General features: G+C 30.9%; 1 long non-coding RNA gene across 1 annotated transcript; it reads left to right on the top strand.

Annotated features, from left to right (window-relative positions):
• Positions 1-2,071: 2,071 nt before the first annotated feature.
• On the top strand, positions 2,072-2,767 carry LOC133694507 (uncharacterized). The gene is made up of 2 exons (XR_009842296.1): positions 2,072-2,331; positions 2,456-2,767. It is a non-coding gene; the product is annotated as an uncharacterized LOC133694507 (long non-coding RNA).
• Positions 2,768-14,033: the final 11,266 nt, after the last annotated feature.

Raw genomic sequence — 14,033 nt, 5'->3', positions numbered from 1 at the left:
TTACAATCAAATCACACTTGATTAATTATTTCAGTTTAATTTATGACCAATAGTGCTTAATATGTGTGACTCATTAGATTTCTAATAAGTTGGCTCAAATATAAGTCATAATTCTAAATAAGCTAGGATTAAATAAATTAAATAAGTTAATTTATTATCAATTCAACAATTAATTTATCTATATTTGAAAATCAAATGCACCTATTTATTAGTTCCAAATATCCATTATAGATAAATTAATAAATTGATACATGTAACAATTTAAAATTTTCATGTGAGTCAGTTCAATGTATATATCATATAATAAACATATATATATATATATATATATATATATATATATATATTAATTTTAAATATTCCTCATATCTCATCTTATTAAAAAAAAATTTCATTGAAATCCCCTTGAAAAAATAATTTTACACTTAATACCAAAATAAATATTGTTAAGAGCAATGGAAAAAAAAAACATTACACTATTTATTATTCTCCTCCCACGCTGAGAAAAAAGCTGGACTCTTTTAGTTTTTTTTTTTTTTTAATAAGATCATGTTTGCTCTTCGGTGAGCCCGCAAATTCGCTGCGGTGATGGTAAATCGGTGACTGCCACTGTTCCCCGTGAACTACGTACAACAACGATGAATGTGACAGTGAAGTAAGCCCTCCCCTCCCCTCCCTCTCTGTTCTCTTGTTGTCTTTGTTCTTTTTCTTGAATCTTTAGAAAAATGAAATGATTGCTGTAAGTTAATGCTATGAGCTTTATTGATATCAAATATATCGTAAATTACTATATACTGATGATGCCCAAATTAATACTGTCAAGGGTGCTCTACTGATCAAAGTTTTAGTTGTTTATTTGGAGATGACGGAGGAGGGAAATGGACTAGAAACTATCGGCCTATTCCTGTTACTGCTTCACATATTACATATACAATTTTCGCACAAGTGATGGATTCCAAGGCCCTCGCTCCAACTCCAACTCATCAGTTCATTGCTTTGTTATTTCAACTTCAGTATTATTCATTTAATATTGCGCTTGAAAATGGTGTGTGATCCCGCTTATAAAGGCTTAAAATCAATTCTAACAAAGAAATTTAGATTTGGAATTCCCAACCCTCGGCAACTTCACGTACAAGGTTCATCCTCTTCCACAACTGGGATCTCAAGTCCTTCATGTGTCAAGTGTAACCTGACGAGTGTAATCTTTCACAGTGTTCATTCTTGATTTACGCAAGACTCATATTGGATTTCTGTTCATTTTTATGTCTAGTGACGGTTCTTATTCAGACAGCTTCATCTTCCAAATTAGCTTTGGTATCTTGGTTAATGTAGGAAATTTCTGTGGGCAACTGTTGGTGTAATTTTTATTTAGATGAGACCTGCGAGGATGTCATAAATCAAACCATCTATGTTTCTTTGTTGAACTATTCATTTTTGTGGTTCAGATTTGGTCCACTATTCTTTCTTCTTTTCTTAATTTTAAGGATATCAATTAAGTGGGAAGTTAGCTTTTGATTGTTTGACTGTAGGGGCAGAATTAATTAGGATTTTATCTGTGTAATTCACAATCACTAATAGACTAAAGCTCTTCAACTTGGGATTGCCTCCACTGCGTTCTGAAGGTTGTTTCTTGCTGTTTCTCTTTCCTTGAGGAAGATCACACTCTGCATAAATTTTAAATCCCTTGCCACTTCGAATTCCTTCAAATGCAATTGCTGCTTTAAGATTTCTTCAGTCTGCGATCATTTCAATGCCTAACACGTTACATAGTACTTGACTTGGAACAACAGATCAGTTTGGAGTTATTATATTAGATCATGAAGCTTCTTGTTATTTGATTTTTCGTTGTTTTTGGCTATGTATCGTGTAACTCTTGCTACTTGATGAAAGTTGATGCTTGCTGTTAGAAAAAATTTGCATACCTACCAAAGTCAGCTCCCGAAAATTAGAACTTGTGAATCCGATGTTGTTTTAACTTCACCTCTTCCATTGTAGCTCCACTTTTTGCTTCTCATTTTTCATGCCTTTTGCTTGTAGTTCCTGATAAATTAAATTTTTCTTGTAGGAGTTTTCTCTGGTAACCTGCCATTGGATGTATAGCTAAGAGTTCAAAGTGGAATATTAGTCGGAGTGGTTTGTGTGGAATGCGTCCCAAGAAGATGAACACTGAATAATATTTTCAAACATGTTTTCGCCTCAAGTGCTGCATATATAATGCATTCTTTCACATCAAATAATTGGTCTTCAGAAGTTGAATGTATGACACTCTCAAAGTTACATTAGAAAACATAAAACAAAAAAATGGATCTGTATCGAAGCTACATATCCACTGTAAGATTGTTGTTTCTTTGCTGTCGTAATGATATAGAGCAAGAAAACCGCTCTATCTTTTTTTATAAACTGCATAATGGTCACTGCATGTTTCATACTAATTCTTTATTTGATTCCAATGCAGATTTATTCTGAGAATTAGGTGAATTCACCAGGACAAATGGAAGATAATTCTACGTGCAGTACGGCATTGGCTTTATGGTGCATATTCACTATAATAAATTCATTTTCATTTTGAGAAATTTTGGCATTTATTATGATGGGTCTTATTCCAAAGCAGTCATTTGCGGACGTTAATATATAGCTTGCACATGTAGTGCTAAATTAATCTGTCCATGACGAGTTAGAGATTCTCTGATATGAAGCCCCTGCTAGGGGGAACATGACATTTCTGCTTACAGTCTATAGATGCACAAGAAACAGTGAACACGGGACCTTTCTTCACGTGTCTCATCGTAAACCCCGTGTATTGTGTCAATCTAGCATAGTTTGATAAAAAAATCTTGAAAAATATCACATGAGAAAAAAAGTATTTGATAAATAGTATAGTTTTGATTTAGAGTCTGTTTGGCTGTGCATTTCAATTTACGTTTCGTCAAATTTTAAAATTTTTTTTTACTAAAATTGAGTGTGATTTGTACTTTTTGGATCGTTTTGATGTGCTGATGTTAAAAATGATTTTTAAAAAATAAAAAAACATCATTGGCATGTATTTTGGCACGAAAAGCAACCACTACCACACTGTCAAATACACTCTTAATCGTTATTAGAAAACATGGTTTTATTAACAACCGTTATTCACATTAGTGTTTTATTAAACAATTGCTATTACCATTAGCGGCTGTTTAGAAACGCTAAGTAACTGCTACTGAGAATAGCGGTCTTGCTCCAAACCTAGTTTCAATAAAAAGCCAAACAAGACTTATAAATTATCAAACCTCATATTCATAATTCAAAGTGTGATATTTTTATTTGTTAATTATAATCCTAAATTAATATGTGTGTTTTTTAAACATTGTTTTTATTTTTGCATTTCTTAAGTTTGTCGCACCCGACATTGCGACGGCTCTAAAATTAATTCTCTTATGGAAAGAGAACAGATTTCTGGCATCTTGTTTTTTTAGAAAAAATGTCTTGTTTGAGGAGTCGCCACCTAGTATTATGGTCACTAGAAACCCTAACTGGTCAACATAGATTCTATGGTTCGGGATTAGTTATGTAAAAGGGAAGATATTATCACCCCTTAAACATTCTGTCTAAGGCAAACTGCATTGTTGGTTTTGTCTTCAATTGCTAAATATTTATTCGCTTATGCTATGATGATTTGTTTATAACATTCCTGACTCTGGCACCAGTGAATATTCGAGCTCGAATAATTCCAACTCTGGCGTTGGTAAAAATTCGTAACTACAAAAAAAAATTGGATCAATATTTTTATTTCCTACTCTAGCACCAGTGAATAAATAAATAAATAAAAATAAATTTATTTTTATACATGCACATATATTTTTTTTTTCTAGCTAAATAAAATAAAAATACAATGAATAAAAATAATATAAATTTAAACCAGTATTTTTATTCCTGACTCTGACATCAGTTAATAAACCAATAAATTTATATTATTTTTATTTATGAATACATATTTTTTATTTTTTTTATTTTTTTATTTTTTTATTTTTTTATTTTTTTATATTTTTTATTTTTTTAGCTGGGCCCAACTCAGCCTACATGGGCTGGGCTGGGCTGGCTGTGACCCGGCTGGGCAAAGGCACACACCACTCGTGCGTGCACTGGGAAAGGCTAATTAATTTCATGGCAACAGTGTCCAGTGATGTTGCAAAGCGGGAAGAGAAGATTACCTGGACGCAGGATGAGGACGATGGTGAAGCTCTTCCTGTGTGATCGGGTGCCACTAGCCGGGCACCCGTTTCAACCTCCCCTTGGTTATTCTGGCTTTGTTCTTTCTGTTTCTGATGGTTCAGAGTGTTGAAGCTGGCCTTCTGTCTTTATTATCTTCTCTGGTTTTTTTGCGTTCCTCTGTTTCTTTGAGAAGGAACAGGGGAACAACAGTCCTGCTATTTTGGTTTGTCCTTCTGGGTTGTTCGCTTGTCCGTCCTCTGTCTCCTGGTTTTTTTTCCGTGTTCTATCCCCTCTCCTTCTTCGTCCCTGTTTCGTTCTTCTCTGTGTGTATCCTATTGTTTTCGGTTTATACCTCTGTTTCTGTTCGTGCTCCTGCCTCTTTGTTTTTCTCCTCTGTCTCTTAGTTTTTCCCTTTTCAGTCGCTCACTCTCTCTGTCTTCTGTCCCCGGTTCTGTTTCTTTTTTTTTCGGTTCTGCTCCTTCTTCCCCCCAATTTTTCCCCTGTTCGTGGCTCTTTTTTTTTTCTCCCCCTCTTTCAGTTCTGCCCCTTTCTCCTCTCTCAGTTTTTTTTCCTTTTTCTTGCCCTTGGATCTGCTCTTTCTTTCCCCCCCTTTCAGTCCACCTGTGACCTTTCGTTCTCTGGCTTTTATAGCCAGAGAACAATCCGTTGCTTCCAACCATTGATTGCAGGTGTAATGGTGGCGGTGGGCGTCCGTTGAAGAAGATGAACAGCGCATCCACAGACGGTGCCGTTTTGGTGTTTAATGTTTATTTGCGTTTTGGCCCTTTAAGTTTTGAAAGTTTTGTAATCAAACCCTTGGATAAACTTCAATTGGACCCCTGCATTTCAGCGAATTAGACAAAACAGTCCCTGCATTTTAATCTGCTGCAATTTTGCCCCAAATTAGCCCCAAACTTTGATAGTTTTTCAATTAAATCCAAGTCCAATTAAGTCTAAAACTTATCAATTATCCAATTAAGCCCTTGATTTGATTAATTAAATTAATTCCAAGCTCAATTAAGTCTCAAAACTTATCAATTCTCCAATTAAACCCTTGATTGGATGAATTAAATTAATTTCAAGCTTAATTAAGTCTCAAAACTTATCAATTCTCCAATTAAACCCTCGATTTAATTAATTAAACAAGTCAAAAATTTAATTAAATCTTTAAGCTTTCAATCATGTTGCCCTTAACCCAAATTTTAATTCATTATTCATTTATTTCATTTTTATTTTTTTCATCATTATTATATATATTTTTTCATCATTTTTTTCTTTTTATCATAAAATAAATAAATAAATAAAAGGGTCAAAAATTAGGTTATGACAAAGTTGTTAATGAATGATTTGAAATTTTAAACAACATGTTCATATGTTTATCTATTTTTCGACGATATTAAATCATGCTTATATAAACCAAGTATGAAAATGCATAATATATAAGACAACTTTAAAATCAATATGACAACCAGCAAAAACAATATTACAAAACTAGTAATAATAAAAATAACTCTTAACTAAAAAAATAAAACAACATAATTATACACAACATAATAATACATCTAAACTTATCTATATATGTCCTCTGTGACAACGAGTGGATGGACCAGCTTCATCAATAACACGACTTCCACCTGTTTGTGTGGTCTCATCCTTCAAGACAACATTATTTATGTTTAATGTCTCTCATAACAGGTCAAGTGTTGTACGACATGTCTTGAGGTAAGAAGATGCATAATAACGAGCAAGTTCATCATCATCAAAAAGATCACGAAGATCAGTAACAGCACGTCGACCATCATGTAGCAACTGTCCAACCTAATTTAAAGTAAATAGAAATTATCAATTCATAAATAAAATACAAAGATTTTGTCAAAGCCTATAAAAAAATAACAAATATTTATAGAATTATAAATTCATCATGCATGTGGCCCATACTCCATCTCCTCGCGTGGAGAGACTTGTGTTGGGTTAAGTGTAATGATTCAACATGTTATACTTAGGTACCTGCCCATACATTCCTTTTCAAAAATTACAGAATGCACCTTTCTGAAAATATAAAATTTCTTCGTGCATCCCATATCGATATATGTTGGAGATGGTGAATCATCCAATTATAATTAGAATCCCTACCCGAATGACCAATGGATTGCAACTACCTGAATGACTAATGGAATGCAATTGATTGCTTGTATCTATGTCATGCAGGATGTGTTGCTTAAAATCAAATTGTCGCATCACACGGTTTGAGCAATGCTACTCAACAAGTTCAACAAATACAAAGGGGGCAACTAATGTCCATAAATTCATGGCATGTGTGCATATAACAAGAGCAACTATCATATCATCTAATGACTAAGGATTTTATACGACCTATTGAAACATCAACAATACAATTATCTCTCATCATTTACTAATATTAACCCAGGAAAAATTATCTCCCAACATTTATAAATATAAAAAAATTTCAACATCAACCTATGCAATAATTTCCTAACATTTACCAATATCCAAAAAATCAAACATCAACGCAAGTAATGAATTATCATCATTTACCAACATCAACACACATAATTATTTCACTCTAATAATTTACCAACATACCTGATTTGATTGTTGTCTATCTAACTCGCTTCGATAAAATTTCAAAATGTAGGTTGGATTATGTTCAAAATATCCACTTTCACACCATCTATTAATGAATAAGCAATAAGATTTATTAAATAAGATTTCCATGAAAAATATTCTTAATCTAAACAATAAAATTTATATGTTCAATAACATATTACATGTATTCTAATGGAAGTTGTATATTAACCTCGAAAACCTGGATAAACATAACAGGTGTAGACTTAATTCGTGGCCACCCCAAGTGTAAATACTCCCACGACCATAGCTTTATATATAAAAAAACATACAATAATTAGTAACCAACTCAAATATATATATATAAAAAAACATAATACAAAAATAACAAACTTATTATATTTATTTTATCTGTAAAAGCAATAAACATCCTCCAACTTGTTTTGATTTCTCCAAGCTAGCTTGACACATATGCCTATACAAACATACAGAGACGCCTGAACCCGTACTATAAAGTGGAATGGACTGGAAATCCTCTAGCAGTGGTAGGTAAAACAAGGGAACATGCATCCCACTAAGATCCGTCGATAGTATATTGTCAAACATGTGAAGTATATACGCTCTAGCATACCTATATAATAGAAATTCAAATTCAAATCGAAATATAGTAAGAATGAATATGATAATTGAATTAATTAGTATGCATTAACATAGCATTGTAGGATTTCATTATCATAATTATCAGGTAACTCGGAAAAGTTTTTTCAAATTCATCTCTTGGATAAAGTGTTCCTCTTGATTTAATTTGGTATTTGTGTTGTGTTTGATAATTAGATTATTTTAAATTTTAAATGTTGCAATAATATGTTATTAATATAATGGTTGAGGATGTTAGTTTAGTTTAGTTTAGAGAAAGAGAAAGAGAAAGAGAAAGAGCTACTATACCTGTTATGTTTTTTTGATACAGAAATGATTTTAATTTCATGAGAAGTCACGTTTCAGAAGTGTAAAATGTTAATTAAGTTATTGCATTTTTGAAGTGTAATAAGATGAAAATGTATTATTTTATCAAAAAAAAATTATAAAAACATGTTATTTTTTCAAAACTTTTAAATTAATATTTTATTTTTTTTTTTTTAAATAAATCTTACAGAATATGTGGTGTAGAATCGTAGAAAGTTGAAATCCACGCTGCTTGATATTGTCATGCAAATGTCCTTTCATCGACAAGGAACAAACAAGTATCAAAGAAATGTTTTTTGAGAAACGAAACAAAGCTAGCGAACCTTTTCTCTTTGCACTCAAGCTATTATTCATGTGTTTCTTTCATTTGAAGATAATGAAAAACAAGTGGGCTTGTTTTTCTCTTTAATTAATAAATATTACTTTACTAATTAAGAAGATGTGCTACGTGCATAAATAAATGAATGAGAAAAAAAAAAAACAAAAACACGAATTAGTAGCTTCACTATGCTCTTGGCATTTTTATCAATTTTGTATTTTAATTTGTTTTTAAAAATACTTTTAAAATTGTTTTTTTAAGTATTAAATTAGTTTTTTTAGATATTTTTTAATAATTTTAATATATTAATATTAAAATAAATAAAACAAATACAATAAACTGTATTACCAAACTATTAAGGCGTAACTTAGAATTACTTTCTAAATGGTATTTCATACAAATTTTAAAAATTTAATTTTATTTATATTTTTAAATAAAAAATATTTTTCAATCAAAATCACCCGAAAAGCTGTAGCAGCAAGTGCTGGTGTCTGGTGACGTTACATTGCTTTTGTTGTTTGTTGAATCCTAGCTTGCAGGCAGCAGCTAGTTGGGTGGTGATTCGTTGGATTTTGATGTTTTTTCACTGGCTGGGGAGCGTGGGCCACGGAAGAAAGAATTTAAGTTGGGCCCACTGCGTTTTAGTTTTGGGAAATTGATGGCTGACGTGGACAAATAGTTTCCAAGCACGACCTTCTAACCACTGTTATTAAACTCGACTCGAATCGACGGATCAATCCAGGACCAGGTCAACCTGGTGGTTAGAATTGTCCGGGTTTAATAAAAGACTGGCTGTGGCAGCAGCCCGGCTAAACCCTGCGAGTTGACCTGGGACCCGACGACTCGGGTATACCTGGACAAGACTTATTTTTTTTTTTTTCAAATGTGGGATTTGAAACTCATTAATATATACTCTATATTCTTAAAAAAAAATGTTTTTTCAATGAGGGATTAAAAACCTTTTGGTTTAAATACTTCAACTTAAAAGGATAATATATTATCTTTTCAATGTGGGATTTGAAACTTTTTCATATATATACTCTATGTTCCTATGAAAAAAGTTATGTTTTTTTTAACGTGAGATTTTAAACCTATTAGTATATATATTCTATGTTTTCAAGAAAAAAGTTATGTTTTTTCAATGTGGGATAAAAAAACTTTTTTAATTTAAATACTTTAATTTAAAAGCTTAACATAATATATTTTTAATATGGGATAATGTTTTTTAAAAATACTCTTTTAAACTTCATAATATGTATAATCTATATTTACATGGATTTTTTCATATGAAATATTAAAACTTTAATTTTTTTTAATTTTTCCGGGTTGATTTGGATTGACCTATAAAACCCGAAATCCAGTCCCTTGACAGGATCAATTCCAAACCGGGTTTGATAACTATACTTGTAACGACATCTGATTCTCCATCTATCTTCTACTGTTCCTTTCTCATAGTAGGATTGGGCAGAGACTGCAGATGACAGGGATAAAATAACATGTTGTTTTATATAATAATTTTTTTATATAAATATATTAAAATAATATTTTTTATTTTAAAATAATTATTTTTAATATTAATACATTAAAATAATTTTAAAATATAAAATATTAATTTTTTAAGTAATTATAGTAAATTTTTTATGAAATGTTATTTGAAATGCAATTTTAAATGGTATGAATAGATTAAAATTATTTAAAAATATATTAAAAAAATTTAATTTTAATTGTGGATTGGTATGGCTTTCTACAGTGCCACCGCCCTTATCTGCATTTATCCTTTTGGTTTGTAAAAAAACAATTAAAGAATAAAAATTATAGTAATTAAATGGTTGCAAATGAATTGGAGCAACATCGATCCAAGAAGCCCTCTGCTATTATTGTGATCTCTTATTTTGTAGATTTTAGCAAAAGTGTTGCTAATGAAAAGCTATTAATTAAAAGAAAGGAAGGAAGGTGTCCTATGGCTGGCGTGAAAATAATTAAAACAACAATTATTAATTACATTTTTAAAAAATGTAATGTTTCACATTGAAACTTTTCGAAATCTTAGGGTTGCTAATGAAGATTTTAAAATATATATACCATAATAACTAAAAACAATTATATCTAGTAGGTGCTCTAATAATAAGAGTTTAGGATTAAGAGATTTGTTTCCCTGTAGTTTCAGGTTTAAATCCTATGATTGTTAATATAATAGCCACTAGAGACTTACATATTATTAACTTTAGGGTCTGTAGGATTAGTTGAGGTACACACAAGCTGACCCGGACATCCGTGTTAATCAAAAAAAAAATTATAAGGATTACCGTGCATATTTCACCCTGAGGCAGTGCTGTGTCGCTGCCTATGATTGTTAATATAATAGCCACTAGAGACTTACATATTATTAACTTTAGGGTCTGTAGGATTAGTTGAGGTACACACAAGCTGACCCGGACATCCGTGTTAATCCAAAAAAAAATTATAAGGATTACCGTGCATATTTCACCCTGAGGCAGTGCTGTGTCGCTGCCTATGATTGTTAATATAATAGCCACTAGAGACTTACATATTATTAACTTTAGGGTCTGTAGGATTAGTTGAGGTACACACAAGCTGACCCGGACATCCGTGTTAATCCAAAAAAAAATTATAAGGATTACCGTGCATATTTCACCCTGAGGCAGTGCTGTGTCGCTGCCTATGATTGTTAATATAATAGCCACTAGAGACTTACATATTATTAACTTTAGGGTCTGTAGGATTAGTTGAGGTACACACAAGCTGACCCGGACATCCGTGTTAATCAAAAAAAAAATTATAAGGATTACCGTGCATATTTCACCCTGAGGCAGTGTTGTGTCGCTGCCTATGATTGTTAATATAATAGCCACTAGAGACTTACATATTATTAACTTTAGGGTCTGTAGGATTAGTTGAGGTACACACAAGCTGACCCGGACATCCGTGTTAATCAAAAAAAAAAATTATAAGGATTACCGTGCATATTTCACCCTGAGGCAGTGCTGTGTCGCTGCCTTCTTATATCTTTTCAGCAAATAAGTTTTTGCCTACTGAAAAACTAAAAGATAATGAAAGATTTGATTGTAGTTATGAACAATTTATTAGTCACAGTGTGTAAACCCCAGCCCAAAGTAGATAAACCAGAGTTAAATAAGAAGATCCTCTAGTGAAAAATGAGGATTTAGGAGGAAAAATTATCTAGATTGAGATGACAAATCCCTAATGGATTTATTTATATCCCGAATGGAGTAGAAAAATGAATTTGTACGAAAATGGTAGTCCAATTGTAAATCGTATAAGTTCCTCAATTAAATAAAATAATTATTTTAAAAAATAACTTTTTATAAATTCGAGTAATAATAGTAACAATAGTAATAAAATAAAATTTTAAATAAATTAATATATTGTTTTACATACATGTTATGTTAGTCGCTATTATAAGCTTCGTGTAAAATCGTGTAAATTTTAACTGAAAGCGATGAAAAATTAAGGAAGATTTTATCATGGTTAAGGTTGAAAGTTCCCCATGAATTAATTTAAAAATCTTAATAATTTAAACAGATAAAACAATATGTAAAATACTGACGGCCAGGTAAGTTACAGGAAGGGATACATGACTTATTAAATAGTGGTATTTTTGTAATTTACACAAAAATCTCTCTTCCTTTTTCTTGTGCATGTTTTTGCGTTTCAAAAATATTTTAAAAAAAATTTAAATTTTTTTTATTTTTTTCTTTGCTTTAAATTAATATTTTTTTAGTTGTTTTAGATCATTTTAATGAGCTAATATTAAAAATAAATTTTAAAAAATATCATTTTAATATATTTTTAAATAAAAAATACTTTAAAAAACATTTTTTTTTTTGTTATTGTTTCACACTAGTCTATGAAAAGCAAATCGAGCCTAAGAAAAAACATGCACCTTTCGAGTTCTATTAATTCAATTGGAATTGAAATCAAGTTGAACAAATTGATAAAAAAAAACATCAATCAGTGATTTTTAAAAGCACAACTTGTCATAAATAATATAAAAAATAACACAACATGAAATAAAAATATCAATTGCATGCATACCCCCACCTTTAGGCAAACACGTAAAGAAATTAATCAAATCGGTCTTGAATAAATCAAAATCTCGTTGCTTGAAATCCTTATGTTATCTGGGGGCCCCATATCACAATGGCATCAAAATGGGGCATGTTATCCCCAGCTCCAACCCATTAAAACACATAAAAATTCTCAAGAGAAATTACAAAAAAAAAAAAAAAAAAAAAAACCCTAGTGTCGCCCCATCCTCCCCTTTAACTAGCTGAAATCTACCAAGACACATGTCCCTCTCCCATTCGCCAATTAGTCCCCTCAAACTTCCCTTTCCTCGCACACCCATTGACCAAATCAACCCCATTGCCTTCTCTTTCCATAGTGACAAGCACACCAAAAACAAAACGCCCGAGCAACCTCCTCTCCTGAATCAACCCCACCACCCTCTTCCTTTGTCGACCACCGTGCATCACCAAACAACCCACCACCATCATGGACTAGTGACAATCCCTTTTTCTTTTAACTAAAACCCAACAATCACTACCCCTTGAATCAAACACCACACAACGTTCTTATTTATTTATTTTATATATATATAAACACAATACCATTCCTTACTAATTATTCCAGTAAAATTTAATGACAATTCATTTTTTTAATTTATAAAATATTTCAACAAGTAAGAACCCAATATAATTTTAATTCAAGTATAAGTTTCAATATAAGCATAACATGCATGCTTGGTTTTTATAAGATCTTTATCGCACATTAACCAAGATTATATAAAATACATGTTATATATATATAACTAAACACTTGTAACCTCTTGTTTAAACTATAGATCTAAAATTCAACATATTATCCTTGTAAAGGAATTTTTCCTTGCATATATATCATAGAAAAACTTGAGAATGTATTTTTAATAAAAATTTACTATGTAAAAATATATAACCTTTATAGTAAGCCATAATATGATATTCAAATTCAAAATTTAATGCTAAAGTAGTCTTCTTATTGTTATTTGAATTAGAACTTTCAAATCCATCTAGAATAAATATTTTTTAAGATAGTGTTTGGTTGTTTTGAAATAGATGAGACATGTTTATTTATACCTTTTGTTTTGAGTAAAAAGTTAACTATTGTCTTGGAAACATATACATGTTGTATCTTTCCATATATGTTCCTCCAATTAAAACTTTTTTATCCTTTTTATATATTTATTTTATATGTTGGTATACATTTCTTGCATTTAATTTATATAAATAACCTGTAGATTAGAATCAGTTATTTTATTATTACTTAGAACTAATGAATAATGGCTTTTTAATGAAAATGTCACACATATTATTACCCTAATTCTCTAGACATCCATTATAAATATTCTCTCAGCTATATTAATCAACATTGATAATTTTAAGTTAGTATTTAAAATGTCATTAATTCTAACAATCGTAGAATTAAAACAATTATACTTAATGAACTAATAGGCACCCAACAATTTGTTTTTTTTAAACATGTTTTACATAGTTTATGTTATAGATATGCAAGCATAACCCCCCAGCTATAATTAGGAATGACCCAAAAATCATCAAATAATGTTAGAAAGAATAATGGTATTGTATTACCAATAGTACTTGTTAAAATAAGACCTCCAAACATATGTAATATGCATGCCTGAACATACATAATCAATTGGTGAAAGGGTCTTAAAACTTATATTCAACCATGTCAATTTGATGCAATCGCCCTATAAGCACTAGCAAGAGTCACATGTCCTAATAGAAAATTACATAAAATATATATGTCAATCTTCCCTCTATGTCTTGTCATAGGGGCTCCATTTATTAAAAGATCAATCAACATGACGACAACTTGTAGTGTGAGTGTCATCTCGACAACACGTAGATGAAAGGTGTTTGTCTTGCGCCTC

This window comes from Populus nigra, chromosome 1, assembly GCF_951802175.1.
Source record: "Populus nigra chromosome 1, ddPopNigr1.1, whole genome shotgun sequence".
NCBI classification, from domain to species: Eukaryota; Viridiplantae; Streptophyta; class Magnoliopsida; order Malpighiales; family Salicaceae; genus Populus; species Populus nigra.
The sequence above is the reverse complement of the archived record's forward strand: the minus strand, read 5'-3'. Positions and strand labels throughout refer to the sequence as shown.